Source organism: Etheostoma spectabile, chromosome 12 (genome assembly GCF_008692095.1).
Source record: "Etheostoma spectabile isolate EspeVRDwgs_2016 chromosome 12, UIUC_Espe_1.0, whole genome shotgun sequence".
Taxonomy (NCBI): Eukaryota; Metazoa; Chordata; class Actinopteri; order Perciformes; family Percidae; genus Etheostoma; species Etheostoma spectabile.
In genome coordinates this window covers 22,550,131-22,572,028 of record NC_045744.1, presented here as the reverse complement: position 1 = coordinate 22,572,028, position 21,898 = coordinate 22,550,131, and the positions used below count along the sequence as shown (strand labels likewise).

The window sequence follows — 21,898 nt, the reverse complement described above, 5'->3', positions numbered from 1 at the left end:
TTTATTAGAATAGGGTAAAATAAATCAGCTTTTTTGAAAAAGATCCTGCACAAGGAAAATATGACATTTGATTTGGAGAAAGACGACCCCTTAGTGCCGTGTCCGGGCCATTTGCCCCCTTTGAGGAGCAAAAGAATTGTGTCAGATTTGTTTTCCCCAAATTAACCCTGGGGGAAAAAGAAAACTGTTTAAAAAAATAATAAAAAGAAAAATCTGTTTCCCAAAAAGTTGACAGGGCAGCCCATTAAAGTAGTTAACCCAGCTACATTTATTGTGACGACAAAAAACCTTTGGCTTGCAAAATGTAGCTCGAAAAATTTACTTTACGGGGGGGTGGAGGATTAGCAGGTAAAGTTAATCTTACCTGCTACAACATTTTCCCGGCCAAAGCTCGGAGTAAACGAGTTGGCATCCCCCGTGTACAAAAAGGTATTTAAACCTCGTATCTTAGTTTGTGAGTTCTTAAAAAATAAAAAAAAATCCAGCAGGATACTTAAGTAAAGCAAAATGGGCTAACGTAACCCCGAACCCGTGTTTTGAATCCTTCCAGGGGCGTAGCCCCCTCCCCCTTTTTGAAAAGGCTTCGTTTTCCCCTTTTTATTTCGGGCTGGGTTTAAAATTCTTTTTTTTTAGCCGCTTTTCGATCGGTCTTCTTTGTTGCCTCTTTGTTTCCGAGCAGGGTCACTCGAGAAATTTGGGAGGTTTTCCAAAAAAGTTTTTTTCCCCCGCGATAAACAGTTCAGTCATGGCAATCTGAGCTGAAGGGCGTTAAGCGCTGTGCGGGGGGGGGGTTGAGAGGCCAAAACCGAGAGTGATTGCATCTAAGATCCCCCCGCTCTGATTGGGTTTTGCCCGGGACGGGTATTTTGAAATTGGCAGGGAAACGGGGGGAGAGCACGGGAGTTGATTTTTTTACAGAATCTGCCAGTTCTGCTTGGGGCATAGTGACATTTTTAACAAATATGAAAAAAAACATTTTTAAAAAAATTTCCTACTGAAGCTTTAATTTAAAAAAGTCAAAGTGAAATTTAAATCGACGGGACCTTGAAAATATTATTTATTCTTTCCAATTTAACCATTTTTGTTTTTTCTTCATTTTTTTTTTTTTTTCCAAATTTCTCCCAAAAACCAACGTTCCCGGTGTATAGGGAATTTTTTGGTTCTTTTCTCTTCCCCTTTAGTCCAAAGCCCAATGTTTATTTCTACTGCAAAAAAACTCTATTGTCTTTTTGTTCCCTGGGAAACGAAAATTTGGGTGTTTTCCCTCCGGGAACCCTCAAATCCCTCCAAACACAAAACAGAATCAAAAGGTACAGCCCCAAAATTTCCAAAATCCAAGCAGGGAAACGATAACTTACGTAGGTTTATCTAGAAAACCCATAAACACAACACACACCACACACACACACACATACAAAAAACACACACCCAAAACCAAATAAAAACACCCTCATCCCCCCTTTTACTGTCCACAGGTCTATCCATTTTGCCAATTTTTGCGCTAAACCCCAACCCTTTATTATAAGAAGCGTTTTTCCCCCGAGGGGAACTCCTAACCCAACTCACGGGTCAGGGGGGTGTGGGGGAGGGAGGGAGAGGGAGAGAAGGGGAGAAGAAAAGAAGAGGGGAAAAGGATAGAGAGAGGGGAAGAGAGAGAGAGAAAGAGAAGAGAGTTTATTTAAACGGGTTTTGGGAGAAAGGGAATCAAAGGGCCCAAAACTACAAAAACCAAGGTTGCCTAAAAAGTTTAATTTTCAGATCCCACCCAAAACACGGGGTTTTCCTTTTTTGGGAAAATTTTTCGATTATTTTGAACGGGTCTTTTTAAAATTAAATTTTTTTTTGGGTTTTTAAAAATATGTATTTTTTTTTTTTTTTTTTTTGTTTGTGCTTTTGGGCCCCCCCTTTGGGGGACAAACGATAAAATTGTACTAAAAAAGAAAATTTGAAATCATTTAAAAAAGGTAACCCAAACCTTTTTTTCTATAAAAAAATTTTGTTAATTATGTCCTCAATGAAAACACCAAATGAGGGGTTTTGGGTTTGGCTTTCCGTTGATCTGTCGGGGTTAGGGTTTGGGGGGGCCGGGTTTGGGAAAGGAAAGATATAGTAACTGATTGAAAAAAAGGGTAAAAGGTTTTAAAAAAATAAAAATTTTCCCAATTAAAGGTTTTTTTAAATTTCCGGCCCCAGTTTTTTTTTTGGCCCTTAAAATTCCGAATTTACAAAATTTCCTTTTGTGCCCTTGGGAAGGACCCCTTCCATCAAATAAAAGGGAAGAGGCTGGCAGGGGGTAGCTGGCCTCAAAAAATGGTTTAAATTTACTTTTCCTTAGGCAATTTAAACATTTTAAAATAAGGGGGATTTTTGAGTCAAAATTTTATTTTTTTTGCATTTTGGTGTTTTAAAACCCTATAGTTTTAAAAAATTTTTCATTATTCTTTTTTCACCAACATTTTTTTTATACTTGGGTTTTTATCCCCCATTGGACCTGAGGCCTTTTTTTGAAAAGGGCAATTCGTCCCTTCCCCGCCCTGTGCCTGGGGAAGAAAAACCGCCCCTTTGCTTTTGTTTTTGGGTTTAAAAAAAACCCAACAAAACAAGAACTTTGTTTTTTTTTCCCCCCAAAAAGGGTTTATTTTGGACTACAAGAGAGGGCTAAAGGGGGAAAGCTTTCGTGAACCGCCCCCTGTATTCCCCCCCTTGTTTTTTGGGTTAATATAAAATGAACTGAATGCCTTGGGGCCTTTTTCTCGGAAAAACCAAGAGGGGCCATTTAAGGGGGCCCTAAAAAAAATTAAAAACATGGTTAATAAAGGGTTTCATTTGGCCTTTTGCTAAAGCCAGAAAATTTCCCCAGGGGCGCTGTTGAGGAATTTTGGGGGGCAAAGCTGAGTGTATACGGGGCCTTTTTTTGGGCCGGGGGGTAAACAGGGGGACAGGCTGTATCCTCTCCCGGGTTATTCCCAAATTTGGGGAATGGTATTCCTATAGTTAAGTCCAGAAACCGGATGCAGATTCCAAACAAAAAAGGGGGGTCAGAAGTTTTTTCAAGACAAGATCTTTATTTTTTTAAAACCCAAAAACCGCAATTTAAAATGAAAGTTTAAGGGGGAAGCCCTTTTTTCCGGGCATTATGCAAAATGTCTGAAGTTTTAAAAAAATTTGGGGAATTTGGTTTTTCCAAAAAAGTTAAAATGGCCCCAACCAAGTCCCAAAAATTATCACGCTGCAAGACAAAGAGAAAATAGGGGCCATATACCTGAAAAGTACATCATTCCTGAATTACAATTAGACCAACCTTAAGGAGAGAGCCTGAAAGAGAGAATCAAAGAGACAAATCGACGAGGAAGAGAGAGAGAGAGAGAAGGAGAGCAAAAGAGAGAGAGAGAGAGCGCACTAAAGAGTGATTGCCTCTCTAGCCTTGGGCAGCCTGCTACTGTAAAAGCTGTGATATATTCTGCCATCATCTCAGTAGATATATGATCTGAGTCTCAGCCTAGCCTGTCACACCACATACATATTGAGTGCCCTCAAGAATAGGGAGGGCTTGATTTATTATACAGCTATTTATTACACAGGGTGGGCTAGGGAGAGGGAGAAAAAACAGCTTGAGATTAAATTTCCGTGCCTATATATTACATCAGATCTGATCTGATAACAAAAATAACAGGCAAAATAAATCACAGCTAATCTGTGTCTTCTTATTTCTCTGTGGAATTTTAACGTCTTCTTCAGCGAAACAGCAAATGTAGATTCATTAGCGCAAATGTGCAAACGTTCCAACCTTAACAGGGAGAAAATTAATGTCCAGACATGTTGCCTCCTCTGGCATTTGAATGGAGAATATACCAGGAAAAAAGTAGGTTTTTGGGCAGTGGGTGAGGATTGGTGATCAAATTAACAATGGAATTCAAAAGATCAAAATAGCATTAGCTCAATGTATGCAAATATTTGGTTAGAAGAGTTATTTAAATCTTTAAATTAAGACCTTTTTGGAGAATGTGACATTTCCTTAAGTACTAAAGTTAAGCCTTGACCCTCACGTTGTCCTCGGGTCAAATTGACCGGTTTTCCTATATCAGTGTTCTTTTTAACAACCCAAAATAACATGATTGATTCCAAACAACGCTCTTTGGCAAGTACAAATCTCTACTTTCATTAATTTTGGGGCGTCTTATTCAATTTTATAGCATTTGAAAAAAAAAATTTAAATGGTTTTTGAAATAGTATAAGGTAAAAGTTGACATATTCCAGTCTGTGATTGTCCATCAACATCCATTCCTTTAATTTTACTCTAAATAATTCCTAATTTCTGCTTTTCTAACTCAAACATTAGGTATAATTTCCTATAAATGAGGTTTATTGACATAGATTCTAAAAATAATTGTGAAACTAAAGTTAATAAGTTAGTATTACGTAGTGGTTGAAAAAGTCAAAAAAGTGTCAAAAGTGTTGAAAAAAGGGACAAAAACATAAGAAAAAGTTAAAAACATCGATGAAAAAACGTCAACAAAAGTGTTGCTTTTCAATTTTGACGGGAAGACAACCCGAGGGTTAAAGGGGCGGTATGCAGTTTGGGCCATTTCTTTGCTGTTTTCTTGCTTTTTGCTGGCAGGTTTCTCTAGAGCCCCCCCCCCCACCTTCTACAGCTTCATTGATTCTTTTTCGCCGGCTCAGCCATGACGATAGTGTGAAAAACTCCATTGCTACCTTGTTAGCCGGTTCCTGTATGTGTGCAGTGCCTTGAAGCACAAGTATTTTGTGTTGTGTTGTATTTTGTATGTTTTTTCCCAGGAGCTAGGAAGGAGCGAGACGACCAACATTCAACTCGAAAAAAGTCATAACCATTCCAATGAGCTGTTCAGTTAAGGTAAATTAAGCGGGAAAAAAAACTGCATAGAAGACATTATTCACATCAAGTTACTAACAAGACAGTTCTATATATGATACATAATTGAGAGGATTGCAAATACAAAAAAGTCACACTCACGCCACAACTGACACCATGAATTAAAAACAAAGCGAATGCCTGCAATTTTAGACATTTTCTCAGTTAATAACCTTCCAACCCTACATGCAGGTAAATGAGGACAACTCGTGTTTATTTTCTCTTAAAGCACTACCTCAATTTAACTCTGAACATTTCTGCTGAAAGCCTAATTATCTACTCAATAAAATGTTAAATGTGTCGCATCTCACGCGCTCAAACCATGTCAAGTCTCTGGCTTTCAGCTGTCCTCCCTTCACCTGCGAAACTCCACATTTTAAATTTAGATAAATGGCTTCTTTTCTTCGTGTCACTATTGTGTGTGCGACTTATCTCCGCGGTGCAGCTGTGAAGAGAGCAGGTATATTTTTATTTCTCCCATCTCCGAGAGAAGGATGCAGCAGGTGGAGTCTTGACTCTAGCACATGGCTTGCAGAGCATGTAGGTTGCTGTTGACAACAGCATTTTGCATGCAAGCAGGTAAAGGTGTGCGATGCTGGATTTATGTGTGGATATATCTGATCTAAGACAAAGTCAGTCGGTCTGCCGGTCTTTTCTCCGTCCATCACTCATCACACAAGGGTCGCTCACTTTGGGACTAGGACTTTATCATTTGTCTCTGTTTCCTGTGTTGCTGAAAGCTTATCAGCACGTTGTCATGCCTCACTGGTGGCAGAGCTGTGCTGCAGTAGGTCGTCAGTACCCCTGCTGTTACTGTTCAGATAAATTATGCAATCAGGACAAGGTACTTGGCACCAGTTAAGTATTAAGTTATTCTTTTCAACCAATTTAGTTAATTCCAATTCCCACAGCTTATCATAGTCTGTACTACACATATTTACATACCCTCCTGCTGGGCAAAATGCCAGTCATTTGCATCTTATCTCATCTCTATCTAACCAGGATGGGAGAAAAACACGTGCTCTGGTTTTTTGGCTTTTCTTTAAACCAATCACAATCGTCTTGCACGGTGCTAGGCGCCGGACGGAGCAGCGGTGTCTCTGTAAAAAGAGCCCCGGGGAGGAACTTGTTTTGGTGGAACAGGTGTACGTACAAAGGTTGTTTAAGCTACAGAAAACTCAGATTAACACAGGTTATGTTTGGTTATGTTGTCCTAGGTTTGCCTTTTGCTGAGTTGATACTTTACAACACCGGCTCCCCTCCGCATCCCATTTCATATATCATTAATTTGGTCTAATGTTTGAAGAATTGTTTACTTTTAACATGGTGTCGTCTCCCACTTTGTTATAGCCACGCTCTGACAGACCTTCTTCCACAGCACTGCGGAGGAGGGTCTGGCTAGTCCTCTGAGCATTCCCGGATTGGAGAAAAACATGACCCCCGTGCTTCTGAAAAATAGCTTTGAGAAGTAACTCTTTTGGGTTTGCAAATGTGATACAGTACGTTCAAAGGTGTTGTTTTGTGTCGTTGCAACAGAAACTGAATATATCTCGAAAGATGTTAGTCTAGCTAGCTGTCTGCGATTTACCTGCAGGACCTGAGGACCAGGGGAAACCCTAGTCTCAGCTTGGACAGAATAGTCTAGTTAGTCTGTCTGGTATTGTACCTCTGCTAGAGATCTGAGGAACAGGTAACCATCGCTCCGCAGACTTGGACAAGATGGTTCTAGCTAGCTGTTTGGGTTACCCTGCAGAGATCTGAGGACCAGGTAACCATAGTCCTTTTCAGATTGGACAGATTATGTCTAGATAGCTGTCTGGATTACCTGCAGAGATCTGAGGACCAGTTCACATAGTCCTCAGATTGGACAGATAGTGTTAAGCTAGCTGTCTGGATTTACCTGCAGGGACCTGGGACAGGTAAACATATGTCCTCAGATTGGGACAGATAGTCTAGTAGCTGTTGGATGTACCCTGCAGAGACTGAGGTACCAGTGTTTTAACCACATCTGTAGATCTTTCTGTATTTCGGACAGTTACTTACCAACAAAATGGGCCAGTAAAATACCATCATTTTCTTTGATACGGGTAATTACGGTAATAAATGCATGCATTATGGGTATTGACATTTCATTTACAGTGATTTTACTGTATATTTTGAATTGGCGGTTACACTGTTAAACTCTACTGTTATTTTACAGTTAACTTACCACAAAATGCCAGTAAAATATACGTAATTTTCTTTCCGGGTCATTACTGTAATGATGCAGTGCAATATGGGTAGTAAAATTGATTTACAGTTGATGACGTATTTTTGAAGAGGTAGTCCTGTTGCTTTAACACAACAAACAGCAGTAGTGATACTGTGGTTAAATAATAGACGAATTCTAATAAATATATGTAGGTAATGTTAAAGAAGCATAGAAATTAAATGGGAAAATAAAATATCTCTATACAATTAATTATTTTTTACAATTTTGATAAAGATATTGGGACATTTTACCTGTTACATTATTTATGCTTTTAGCTTGTGATATGGGTAAGTTAATTTTTGTGATATGACCTCACGACTTGTCCAAAAAGAATAGCGGGTAGGGAGAATTCAAAGTGTGGAAAGATTACAGTGCGCTAGAGACATCCAAAGGAGTACCGCTTTGGTCCGTGGCTAGCAGAGTACGCTCACAACTCTACTCAGAGAGTGTGGAGCAGCGTTTAAGGTAAAGATCAATCTTTGCGTATTCTGTGACATTAAAATATTGCTGATTAGCCTTCGCAGAGCGGCGGACGGTAGGCTTAACGACCTGTGTCATAGCTGGGCTAGAGCAAGCTGTTAACTAGAGTCCCCCGAAGGAAAACCCGAGCGCTCCAAATAAATGTTTTCCTCGTTGGTTGAGGATTAGCTAGCTTCTAATTACGCCGTTCGGTAAAGCTAACATACTCGTGTACTATGACGCTGTGCGGCACATCTTTTTTTCTGTCACACCAGCATTGTCTGAACAAACAAGTAAACCCATATTCTGGGAGTTTAAGGTCGGTTTGCTAGCTTTATGAGCTGCAGTTTGCCGTATGTTGGCTACATTACGCTCGGTTAAGCTAACGTTAAACTCCATTCTGTGGTTGGTGGTCAGTGGTTTGAGAATTGATGAAGCAAAATTTAGACCAGCCTAATTTGTGTAGTTTTTTTAGCTAAAAAAAAAGAGTACTTTTTCTTGTTGGGTAGAGATTAATTCAACGTTAACCACATTTAGCTCTAGTTCTGTGGAACAAATTCGAGGGCCTCCCGGCATTTATGAGGCAGTTTGTGCCTTCGCTTCCATGGGTTTGGTTCCCTTAAATACTCATCGTGTAGTCCAGCAAAGATTTTGCTCTCAGTGGCCTTACTTTGCAGTAGTTTATTGCTTCTAACCATGGTTTATGGTGGAAAAAGAAAAGTTGTATTTGTCCAAGCCCGTGGAACTTAAATTTGGACAGATTGTTAAATCAAAATTCATTTCGGACTCTTTATAATGAACTAGGATTAAATTGGGTAATAATTCCATAAAATTGTTCGAGTGTGTTATTCAACAATCTAAGAGTTTAACTACATTATACGGGTTACTGAATACTAATGCATGCAATTTTTTTTATTAGTGTAATGTATTTATACCCATGCATTTGCACTTTTTGAACAAAATAATGTTTATCATTTCAAAGTTTAGAACACAACTCCGTGACTGGAACCATGCGAGAGATGGGGAGGAAGAGAAAGTCTGGAAGAATGCGTTGACCCCAGACCCACAGGAGACATGATCCCTTTCAACAATCTAATCGCCTCCTACAAACAAAAAAGTATGTACTAGGTAACGACGTTTTTGCAACCGTGTACTCATAAGAATTGACGATTCTGTAGACATGTGAAAAAACACATAACTAACGGCAAAACTATAGTTTTCTTGTGGAAATGAGCAAGGTTTCCACTCTCCTTTAAAAAGGAACCACAAACCATACTGTGTGTGTTGTGGTGGTGGGTGTGTTGTGGGTGTGTGTGTGTGAGTGAGTGTGAGGGGTGTGTGTGTGGGTGGTGTGTGTGAATAAAGGGCTGTATGTAAAGATGGACTGCTTTGCATTATGAAAAATCTATAACCTTTGTTCTTTTAAGAATCTTCTAAGGATCAACCCAGATGAGGGCACCCAAATGTGCATCTACTGTGGGTACAGATAAGAGGGAAGAGTCGTCCAAAGACAGGGTTACGAGTATTGTTGCTCCAGAGTTCCCAAGGGATTCCTCCAAACAGCTCACGAATTTGAGTCTTCCGTGGATGACATTCAAACGAGGTAAGCATTTCTTGGTGTGATGTGGGGGTAAAATAGGTAACATTCAGAAAATTATTAACAGTGACGAGAGTGGTGCGGCTACGTACCCTTCCGCCTACAACACTGACATAACTAAATCATACCTGATTGACTACTTGGTGTATAGTAGAGGTAACAGTTATATGACAGCAAAAGCGACAACGTTTGTTGTTGTAATTTTAGTTTTAAAGTTTTCTATGTTTTTTTTGTTATAAGTGACTGATAAGACTAACAATCTGGTGAAGGTTGGCCCGGATCTGAGCAAGAGGAACACTGTGGACTGCAGCTTTCAAACCGTGGTTCTAATGTAATCATTAGGGCAAATGTGCGTCTGTCGCAATTCGTTCCACTAAAAGTTCTGTTTTTGCCACTGATGGTAACATATTATTGATAGTTTCGACCACCCTTTGGAAAGGATCGTAACAGAGATACCTTTACTTTAAAGTGTGTGAAGATCCGTAGTTAGGATCAGTTTGTGTAAACTGGCTCCAAAAATCATCACCACAAACCCCATCGGGGTACAGGACCAGCAAAGAAATGTAGAAAAGAACCTTTGCATTATTTGGGGGACTTCAATACTGGGGGACTTATTTTGATACGCATGTTATTCTGTTTGGCACAAGTTTTAAGTTGTTTAAACGTTTAGATTGAGAGAAGAACTAATTGGATCATTTCTCTGCTTTCATTACAGTCCAGTATGGACCACCTCACCAGAGCATCTCTGGAGTGGAGCTCAATCTTGGCCTCTCTGTCCGCCTTCCAGAGGATGTGGATAAAGCAAGAACAGTACTAGGGTCCTGGCTCCATCCAATCCTTTAAAGCAGATGTTGCCTCCTTCCAAAGCCACAACAGAAACTTCGAGCTTTGTGGTAAAACCACACCCCATTTTGATACATTTGTCAAATAACAGGTTATTAGTTTTCGTTTCGGGGATTTACAAAGTTCCAATTTCGGTTTGAGAGGTCAATTCAAATGGTAAACTACGATTGTTCAGACCTTGTATTCGACTATGAATGATGCCCAGTGTTTTGGCGTGTCTATTGTAGACATCGTTTTGATCACTTGTTATGTCAACTTCGTGTTCTTTTGCCACTTTCAGAGTAAAAATAGATATGTTCCTGATGTTTTACCTGAATAAGAAAAATGTATAACTTTTGTGACATGGCTAAAGTAATTTATTGGAAATTTACTTAAATTCAATAGATATTTTGTAAAATATTTAACTTGTTTGTTACAGCCACTGCCAAATAGTGTAACAACATTGTGAACTACAATTTACAATAAAACTATATGACAGCAAGACATATTTCTGTATTATTTAAGAAATGGTAATGATATAGGGATTATTCTGTAAGTGGTGTATGTTATACAGTGAAAACTAGTTACAGTAAGGGTACTTTTCTAACTGTAAAACAAGTGTTATCATGTAAGAGTATATATTACGTAAAACTTATTAGGTACACCGTAAGGGTATTTTTACCTACGTAAACTGAAGGTACAGTAAGAGTATGTATACGATGAAAACTAAGTTACAGTAAGGGTATTCTATAACTGTAAAACTAGTTACAGTAAGGGGTATTATATCGTAAAAAACATTTTACGGTTCTGTTACTGTAATCGGGTGGATAGTTACAGAACTACTGGCAAGTCTTGCCAGTAAGTTATGTAATTCGGGGGAGTATCAGTTAACTTACTGGTAACGTGTTGCCAGTAAGTTACTTGGTGTAAGGGTTTTTATACGTAAAAAGCAATTACGTTATGAACGGTAATCGCTTAGTTACAGTAACTTACTGGCAACACGTTGCCAGTAAGTTACCGCAAAAATACAATAAAAACGTGAAAAGTGCATAGTCCTCAGATTGGACAGATGATCTAGCTAGCTGTCTGGATTTAACCTGCAGAGACCATGACGGAACCAGGTTAAACCATAGTCCTCAGATTGGAAAGATCTGTCTAGCTAGCGTCTGGATGTACCTGCAGAGGATCTGAGGATGTTGGGTTAAGCAGGATGGGCTGAGAGAATCTCACTCCATAATGTGAATGCAACTATGTTTTTTTATTGAAGAGTTGTAAGCAATTTTTTTTTAACCCCCTTCACAATTACTCATGGACAAATAAGCTGGAAGCCAATCTTTCTTAACAGCAAGCCTTCTCCACGATGTCCCGTTGTCGGGGAACACTTCACCATTATGGAAATAATTTGTAATCTACCGAGTCACTACTTGAAAAGTCTACTGGCTTTAGTGTGATACGCATGAGGCAGTGTACCCCAATCGTTATATTTTGAAAAAAGAAAAAAGAAAAACCATTTGTTACTTCGACATTTTTTTCTCCTTTTTTTTAATCAATTTGCGGAAACTTCTAAAATCCTGTGTTCACCTGTTTTTGTCATTATGGGACGTGTAAATTGATGATAGAATTATTATTGTTTTTAATTGGATTTTAGCATGAGACTGAAACATAATTCTTCATCCGAATCGAAGGATTGAAAGTCACGCTTATACTTTTGTACGTTTACTTGAGGGGGATTTTGAATGCAGCCCTTTTACTTAAAAAAGTATTTTTTATGATGGAGTAGAACACGCACAAATACCCGGACAAGAACAGCAGAGTGCATCAGTACTTCGTGGTTTTTCGATCTCTCCCCCCCCCCCCCGGCTACAACAGTAAGTTAAATTGCTATTGGGGGAATTGTTTGGTCTCTGTAAATTATAGAGTGTGGTCTAGACCTGCTCTACCTGGAAAGTGTCCTTAGATAACGTCTCTTATGATTTGACAATCCGGAGTAATAGTAACAGTTCATGTAGAGAGTGATTCTGCAGCATGGGAGACGGCGAGAAGCATTTAAAAAAATAAAAACATTATTGTTCTGTTGGCGTTGACAGGCCCGGCTTCCTGTAGTTTTACTAATTGCTGCTCTTGACTCTTCGATGTTTTGCAGCCTCTCCTCGTTCATTGATCAATGTGTAAGGTTTTGAGTCTGACTTTGTTTTTGTTAAATCTTGTCTTGAGCCCCTTCTGTACTCAGTTAATAAGAATGCATAACAAAGTCAAATCCTCACGTCCTCTTTTTCACATGTCTGGCTGCCACATTGGCAACTGAATTGGAAAAGCCATCTGTCTGAGCCTTAAGGAATGGAACATAGCTTTTTATTTGGCAGATCCTCGATACAATATTGACCCCAGTGATGTTTCCAATTAGAATGCCAGTTTGCTTTAAAAAAGAACTACTCTCTTGGGAGTCAGAAGGGTTTCTTTCCGCCTCCAGGCAACAACTTCTCTCCACACTGTGACTATTGTTGACCACTGTTTTTTTTTTTTCTTTCAAACTTTGCCTTTTTTCTTTCCTTTTCAAGAGCCAAACTGAATCTCTCGGTAAAATGAAAGACTGGACTGAGTGCACCATTCATACAAGTGGCCCCACACTGTGCGTGTGAGTGTGCGCATGCACAACTTGAACAGCTTATCTCGCTCACATCATATGAAGTCCTAGCAGCTGTAAAAGGGTTACATTCTTAACCACAAAGGCACATTGTTAAAGTTGTCTTAAAGCACCTAACATCATTGATGTGCTGTTGCTCTACACACAGTTGGAAACACCCATGTAAGATTCCACATAAGCCTGTATCAGGTATTTGGGCAATTTGAGAGAATAAAAGATTTAGCATGAATAACCGCCTAAACACACACCTGCACTTTTTTTTCACAAATCTGACTACACAATCCAACTTGAATTGCATTTCAATCAGGAGAGACTTGCAAATATGCAAAGGTTTATTGGTACATATGCATAATATGTAATGTACAGAATCCTTTGTAGATTAGACTTCATCGTTTTTTTAGAGGGGTAGAGAAACCAAGATGTATCCCCCCCGGATTTAGTCTAGACTTTGGTGGTGGTGGAGGAGAAGGAGCCCAAAGACCGAACCGAGGAAGCCGATGGGAGCAAGGAGGACCCATGGTGCCGTGGGTGACGATGACTGGAGATGGAAGGGGAGGAGGAGGGCTGCACACTTTGCCTGAAATGATAACTGACAGCAGAGAGAAGAACAGTTTCAAATCCGGGATGCCATGCTGTGATTGGCTTGTGAAATCCACGGCCAAGTGGGTTTCCTCCGGGTGCTCCGGTTTCTTCCCACCATACACACATGCATGCTAGGTAGGACCACAGCTGAAATATACCCAATTGGCTTAACACTGGTGCGTTTACAGAAATGTTGATTAATGTGCATTGTCCTAATCAAATAAATACATTCCGGTTGGTTTGAACGTCTTGAAACAGCTGATCAGTTTTAGGAAGAGGGAGAGGCGCAGGAAGTTTTCGAAGTCTTTAAAAAGAATTTCCGCTGAGCTTCATTTGTTGTCAGAGCTAAAGTGACTGAAGGCTCGGACACAGGTTTTCATTTCGGTCACAACTGTCAAATCCACAACTGAAAAAAATGCTTTTGTAGTCTCTTACCCCTACGTACCACCAGGGGCATCTGCGCTGCGTACCAGAGGTGCCGCAAACCCACACGAGTAACAAAGGCCATTCAAGTCAATGCTTCTGATTTCTACAGCTTCTATTTTTCTTTTTACACGCGAGCCGCAGGGATACTTAACCCTTGTGTTGTCTTCCCGTCAAAATTGAAAACATTTTATTGACGTTTTTTTACGTATTTGTCCTTTTCTTCAACACTTTTGACGCTTTTTTTCAATGTTTGTCACTTTTTGGACGTTTAACAGTACGTAACACTAACTTATTAACTTTAGTTTCACAGTTATCTTTGGAATTTATGGTCAATAAAACTAATTTTCAGGAAATTATACCTAATGTTTGAGTTAGAAAAGCAAAAATTTGGAATTATTTTGACTAAAATTAAAGGAATGTATGTTGATGGATAATCACAGACAAAAAAAAAACACTTCAATTTTTTTTCCTACAAATGCTATAAAATTGAATAAGACGCCCAGAAATTGATGAAAGTAGAGATTTGTACTGAAGTTATTTTGGGTAATTACAATGAACATTTACACTGGAAAACGGGTCATTTTGACCCAAGGACAACATGAGGGTTAAATACACAACACAGGGGGGACAATGACACGCAGGTGCAACACATAGGTGCGGGGACAGGAAATCACACCCTGAGACGCTTGTTCCCGTAGAAATTATGAACCTGAACATGTGCATGATATGGAATCTTGAATCAGACTCCCTGCTAGGAGTTTTCAGAAAGACTATTTTCAGATGTTCACTGTTTGGTTATGTGTTGGGGTGAGATCACATTTTGGCACATTTAGCCTGCTTTTAGGTTACATTAGCCTGGTCTTTAGGCTAATTTACCCTGCGTTAGCTGGGGGCAGCAGATGCCACTGTGTCAGAATGTGATTCCAGAAGATTCCACTCAAGTAGCTGTTTCATTGTGCCATCTGCTCAGTCTGCTCAAGTTTCTGTGGTTCTAATTCTGAATGTCCATCTGGCTCTCTAACACAGTTTTTTTTTGTCTCTCTCCAAAATACAGTGTGTGTCAATAAGGTTGCTTACTACTGCTAGCCTCTACAGACTGGTTGCTTGCTAAGCTGTGGGGAAGGGACAGTAATACCAAGAGGAATGGTAATATTTAAAAGGAATTGTAACTTTTTGAGGATACTAATCTGATTTGACCGACTTGGATGGCCGAAACCTCATGTGAGCTCAAAATTAACTTTGGATTGTACTTTCAATTGAACACCTGAAAAAAGAAAAAAATAGTTAGGAACACTTACTTTTTTTGTGTAGTGTTGTCTGAATTAAGGTCCTAGCAGATGTGTTATGCTGCACAGATTTCAAAGCCCTTGGAGGCAAATTTGTCACAAGACACTAACTGTGTTAGGGCATAAAAAACAATGGGTATAATTGTTTTGATCCTGCTTAACACGCTGTCCACTGCAATTAGTTGACTAACTAATGACCTGTCAGTTAGACATCATAGGAAGGTAGGTGTATTATGTACTTTTTTCTTCAGGGCGGAAATTTAACAAGACATAAAGATGATAAAAGAAAACAGTAAAGAAGCAATGAACACTTGGCTGGTTAAAGACATTTCTATTTTATTTTATTCCGATAAAACCCCCAATTTTAATTTGCTTGGCCTTTTACGGTTCAGTTGCTATCTAACCAATTAGAGGTTAGGGGCCGTATTTTGATGATGTAAGCGCAAAGCATGAAGCGCCTGGCTCAGGTGCATTTAGGGCGTGTCCAAATCTATTTTTCCCAGCTCGACGGTGGAAGAAAGTGTTTGTGAGCCGGTCGCATGGTTCAAAAGGCTTGTACTTAGTGTCTTCATTATTCATAGGTGTGTTTTGGGCGTAACATGCAATAAACCAATCAGAGGTCATCTCCCATTCCCTTTAAAAGCCAGGTGCGTTTGTACCTTGGCGCATTGATATTATGATGGCAGATTTGCACCGTCATGTTTTTACTTCTAATCTTTTGCATGTTTGTGTGCTGCTGTCCGTCCCTGTGTGTGCGTAACAAGCATACTGTGTGTGCTGTGCATAAACCTAGGTGCATTTTACTAATTCGCTGTTAAGGATGAAATGCTGCTTTAACGACTTTAGGCTTGGTCAATGGCGTAATCACTTCCCGCGGCCTCAAGATAGCAGTACGCCAAGAATTCACCTGAACACACCTCCCTTAAGACCAGCGCAAAGAGGGGCGCAGGTGCATTTGCTATTTAAACGCCGTTGGACGCTGGATGATAACTGTGTCGGTCATAAACTTGTAAAGACACGAGGATTCTCTAACGCAGTGTAAATGATTGTCTGTGAACTCTGAGCATCAGTGGAAGGCCTCAAAGCTACCTGGCCACCATGAAGACCTTAAGGCACTGATGAAGTTTTTTAAAACAGGTGGTAAAAAGCTCTAGACACACCTATTTTGCTGGTCCCATTGAAGCAAATACTTCTATCACCATGATGCTTTTTGACATTATAAGCTGTGCTACTGATGCTTCCCTGTCCCCTCTGTAGACGTTGCCTCTGAAACCTGAAATTACTTTTTAACCTTTTCTTAATCATAAGATCTCTCTCATTCCTTTGAGTATTACCTCACCCTTAGATCCCTCCTCAGTCTGTTTCCCTGCCAGACCAAAGACTTTGCCCTTTTCAACCTTGTCTCTCAACATTCACTGTCAGAAACTGTCAACAAATGAACCCCTCCCCTTCTACCCTCTCGACACATTTTTTTAAAGACGCTTTGAACATAATTTGTCCTTTTATACTGAGCACTTTAAATACTTCCCTTTCCTATGATACTGTTCTTCACAATTTTTAAAAGAAATTGTTATTGATCACCATCCTCTTGTCCCGTTTAGAGCACTGATTAGGCATCAATGGGACCACCCATGGACTATCTGTGTTGGCATGGCCAAGTCCAGGTCTTATACCTCTAGGCTGCATTGTGGGGTTCCTCAGGGTTCAGTGTTTGGCCCGGTTCTGTTTATGATCAGCTTTTTTAGGCAGACAGTACCCAGCTTCACATCAGCTGTGACCCAGTGACATTTTCTCTCTTTTTAATTGTTTAATGACCATTGACACATTGATGGTTCAAACATTCCTTCAGATAAACTCAAAAATACCGAAATACTACTATTGGGCATTAATTTCTCTAATGCTTAAATGACAGACCAAGGTCATACTCCCATCTTGTTATTCCACAGTGTAGGAATATTGGTGTTTTATTTGACAATAATCTCAATTTGAACAGTTATATCAATTTGTATATACAGTCATGTTTCTTTCAACTTTACCAACATTTCTAAAATTAAGCCATTCCTGTCAACCAAAAACCTGTCATTCATGCTTTTATTTCATCAAGGTTAGATTAATGCAACTCCCTTTTCTCTATCTGCAGCAAGAATATGTCTTCTGTCTACATCTAATCCAAAGTATAACAATCCCTTCATCTTTGCACTGGCTGCCTTTAGAGTTGGTTTTAAAATTGTCTCACTTTTAAAGCCCAGAAGGGTGTGGCCCCAAGCTATATGTCTGACATTATAACTCCCCATGTACCGTCACGGGCCCTGAGGTCTTCAAATGCTCTCCTGGTTGTTCCAAACCAGATTAAGAAGCAAGGGTGGCAGAGCCTTTGCCATCAGGGCCCAGTGGAAATTCTACATTGAATTATGCCTCGGGCAAGACCCCCCCCCCCAAAAAAAACACACACTTAAGAATCCAGTTATTTAACTGTTCCAATTACTACTGGAAACACACTTTTTTAAGGTGCACAATCTCCGATGACCTAAGGTATGACTTGATCAACTTTAGTTTTGATAAGCTCCTCTCTGCTTGAGCCACAGTGACAGGCAGAGTAAGTATAATCCTGAGAGCAGTCCAACACTTGGGGTAGATCTCCAATAGATCCTTATCATGCATAAAAGTGTTAAGCTCAAGGAGGCTCATGATTCCTTGTTTCCCCCCCCCCCCCCCCCCCCCTTGTCCAGGTTGTTCCATTTGGGCGACTCAGCAACATGGGCTCCAATTTATGTTTTCCTCCATGGGTGCTGATGCAAGACAAGAACACACACGCCTATAAAATCAATAATAAAGCGGTAAACTAGGCTATCTTTCAACTCAGGATAGGATTGGAGATGTAAAGTTTAACTGACACATGACCGTAATCAGCTCTGCCAATACTGAGCAACCACGGTAACGGCGCCTATACGCAACCCGTCCGACCCAGAGGTGAACTGTCTGCCTCTGCCCCCCCCTTCCCCTTCTCACACAGCTTCTCTTCTCAGGAAGCAGGGGTGCCAATTTGCCAATTCCCTGCATGGTAAAATGATAGATGATACAGTAGGATTTTTTTTTTTTTAAGTGCTCGTGCCGCCCCCAATGTGTCATGAAAAAATGCCGCCACAGGCGGCTGTCCGCTTCGCCCGTGCCAAAAAAACGCTACTGTCAGGGCCCCCCGACTCTGGAACAACCTCCCTGAGGACGTCAGGATGAGTAAAACTATCTCCTCATTTAAGTCTTTTCTTTTATAGTTGAGCCTTCCTGTAAACCTCCCTCTTTTATTGTTTTGTTGTATTGCTTATTTTATGTATTGCTTTACTTAATGGCTCTTTTTGACCCTATTGAACAGAATCATTAAAGCTTAATGACTCTGTTTTGCTTTTATTCCCAAAAGCATTTTGTAAACCTCGTTTTGGGAAAGTGCTATATAAATAATTATTAAAAAAGCATTTAATTCATAACACATTTCACATACCTTGTCAATATTAGTGGGTACTTGTACAAAAGTACCAAAGTGTATTAGGATTACGCCCCAGCTGTAATTGCTACTGAGACATATGATGGATGAGGCGAATTTCATGGCAGACTGAAGAAGCAGAGCAAACATTAGTTAACCTTTTTTTATATTAGCACATTGAGGGTGATGAGGTCTCTGAAGTGTAAGTGGATTTGAATGATTAGTGTTCCTCTGAGTTTCACAAACCTTGGGAGTTTATGCACCACATTCAGACAAAAGATATACTCACCACGACGTTTACCATCAGTCCATCAGCTCTGCATATTGAGATTTTCTCACAATGTAGGTAGAATCCCTATAACACTTTTTAATAGCAGGTGTAAATAAAAAAAAAAAAACCTAGTGATCATATGTCATTGTGCAAATAACATATCCAGACAGATGTCAAATGTTAATAGCCGGAGGAAATGGACATACTATCCAGGTGCCCAGGGCTCTCAAGAAACCTGGTTATGAAGTTATTTTTTGATCTTTTGACTGCCTATTCATGTCTAAATCAATGCTGAAGTCTGTGTGAAGATAGACTATTTCATCCAGCCATGAATTTGGCTTTTAGTCCACTGAAAGATACACACCCTTCATCCATGGGAGGTGACCCCTGACTTGAGAGACAGCTCATTTGTATCAGAGGAGACACATGTAAGCCTGGACCCCTGCCAGGTAAGCAGTAGGGGTCCAAGGAGCAAAGGGACTATAAGATGAGATAAGACGTTTTATTTCTAGGATTGTTCAGGTTCCGTTTGAAATTCCACTGGATGGCCCTCATTTCGGCCATATGTCCGTCACCTTCTGCTTTCTTTGTGTTGGCATTTTAAACTCCGGTGGATTTCTGAGGACTACGGTTAAACGTCCATTCCTAGACTAAGACAGACTTTATTGTCATTCAATTGCACATTCACAATATACAGTTAGAGATTAAGTTTCAAGGCTCAGAAAAAAGATAAGAAACAGACAAGTAAAAAGAGAAACAGTATAAATATAAAATTAAAAATTGTTATTATTCTGTTGGACTTTCTAAAGGAAACTGTACCAATCAATCTGCTGGCTTCAGTGCAGGGTAGGGTTGGTTTGATTTTCATCTTCGCCTTGCTACAGTGAGCGGTTTAATGGTCACCCTGTGTGCAGATGTCTGAGTGTGTGGCACAAAAACAATGAAGGAATGATCCTTGCTGACATGTATAAACTAAGAAAGCACGGCGTGATGAGAATCTGTGTTAACGTGGAATTTCAGTTGATTAAAATCAGTATTTCACTTCTGTAGTTTGGGGTAACATCTCTGTTGTCCCGCATTGCTAGACCACCCTCCACGGCATTCTGGGATGGGAGGAAGCATGCTCCGGTTTATTGGCATTCCTTCGGTGCTATGCGCCGGACAGAGCCACGGTGCCTCTGTAAAATAGCCTCGGGAAGGAACTTGTTTTGGTGGAACATGTGGACGTTCAAAGGTTGTTTTAGTCGTGCAATAGTAAACTCCAATTGGACAGATAATCTAGCTAGCTGTCTGGATTTTAGTTTAAAATGCCAACACAAAGAAAGCTGAAGGTGACGGACATCCGTCCAAAATGAGTGACATCCGAATATCCAGTAGCAACTGAGCAATCCCGGAAGTGGTACATCGTGGATATAGACTACCCAGTTTATAATGTGTCCCCTGCCAGTGTTCAAACAAACCCTTCACCCTTGTGTGTAACCCAAAAGTCTGTGTAGCACAGAATACACATGAATTCATCTGTTCTTACCTAATAACTGAACTGTGGCAGCGGCATTTGGGGATGTACTTAAAACCACAGGAACAGGAAACAGACCACAGCGCCTGGAGAACACAGAGCGCTGATCATTACCACTGTGCATCTTCCATCAGGCTTCTAAGGGAATTCCACCCATTTCAGGAAATCAAATATGCTATTTCTGTGCCACAGGACAGTTCTGTCAATACTTCGAAACATGCGCCACTTTTTTTTCCTGCTGCTGAGGACTGGATAACTGGCCCTTGAATTCGTCTCGGGATAGAGAATCTGGGACACTGTATTTTTTTGTTGACCTAAAATATATTTTATCTGTTTCTGCACCCAAATGAGGTTCAGTTTCTTAATGGTCCTTATCAGTGCTACAGCATAAACTTAATTTTGCTGCGAATATTCAACTACCCCTTGGCTTTCACAGTCTCATTTATGTCTATGGAGCAGCTCCTCATTTTATTTCACAGTCAAATGTTCTCCCTCAAATGTTTAAGCTTTAGGAAAGAGTTCAGAAACACTGACTGACGTGTTTCATTGAACAGAAATAACATCTGTGGATTCCTAAAATGGTGGGAATTATTTGTGTTTGCAGGGTTATAGCACACAATTCTGGACCCTTTACAAAGGCATTCTCTAAGATATAATTTATATTCTGTCTCCTGTTTCAACTTAGTCTAATGTTGATGAAAATCTAAGGGGCTGTACTATCGAAATAAATTGGTAGAAAGGCCATTGGACGGTTTGCCTTGCTCATTTTGTAGGTTCACAAAAAAATGTTGACAATACGCGTCAGTGAACTGTAAACTGTGTTGAATCTTGCTGGGAGGAGAGCCGCCTGACGCAGCTCGGCAGACGTTCTTGGAGTTGCAGGGAGTGAGGCGGGTCAGTTAGACCCAGCGACAATGGGTCAGCAAACTGCTAACGTTAGACCTAGCCCGCTGTTTAGCTCATTCTCTGTAACCGATGCATCATGATAGCCTGGAGGAACCAACGGTAACTTGCTTGTTCCCAAAAAACCAGCTGCAGAAAGCTGTCACTCATAGAAACAGTAGGGTGCTTTGTGTGGATGAAGCATTGAGTTTATTTTGACTTATTTAGCGGCTGGCTCTCTGCGTCGTAATGTTACTACTCCCCGGGTCGTTTGTCCGTTGCTGCAGCAACCTCAGCTCCGCGACTCCCCGGAAGTCGGCTTTTTTTTGTGATCAAATATTTTTATTGTATTTAACCCTTGTATCGTATTTGGAAGAAGAAAAATGGAACAAGTTCATTTATTTTACCTGAAAATCAGTGTCCTTGACTTATTTCCTTTGATAAACCTATATTCCTGACTCAATTCAGAAAATTATTCTGGATATAATCACTTATGTTTTTTTCCATAGTGGATTTTTAACATGAATTATAACCTTATGACAAAAAACTAATCCTAAAACTAAACTTTCCATTTTTAATTGTGTGCTAGTAGGGACTGATTGCATTCCCTACACATATATGTTATCTCAATTGTTTGAAATTGAGATAAAGACAATATTTGTTAATAGATTATGAATTAAAATTTTATTTCAGAATTGTTTTTAAAACCCCAAATAAGTCATGGGTCAGTTTGACCCAAAGGATACGAGAGGGTCCCAAAAGTGAAGACAACACAAGGGTCAAACAATTACCA

General features: G+C 40.0%; 1 long non-coding RNA gene across 1 annotated transcript; it reads left to right on the top strand.

The window, feature by feature from the left end:
* The first annotated feature begins 4,851 nt into the window (after positions 1-4,851).
* Positions 4,852-21,220, top strand: LOC116699676 (uncharacterized). The gene is made up of 3 exons (XR_004334476.1): positions 4,852-4,862; positions 9,350-9,354; positions 21,123-21,220. It is a non-coding gene; the product is annotated as an uncharacterized LOC116699676 (long non-coding RNA).
* The last annotated feature ends 678 nt before the right edge of the window (positions 21,221-21,898 follow it).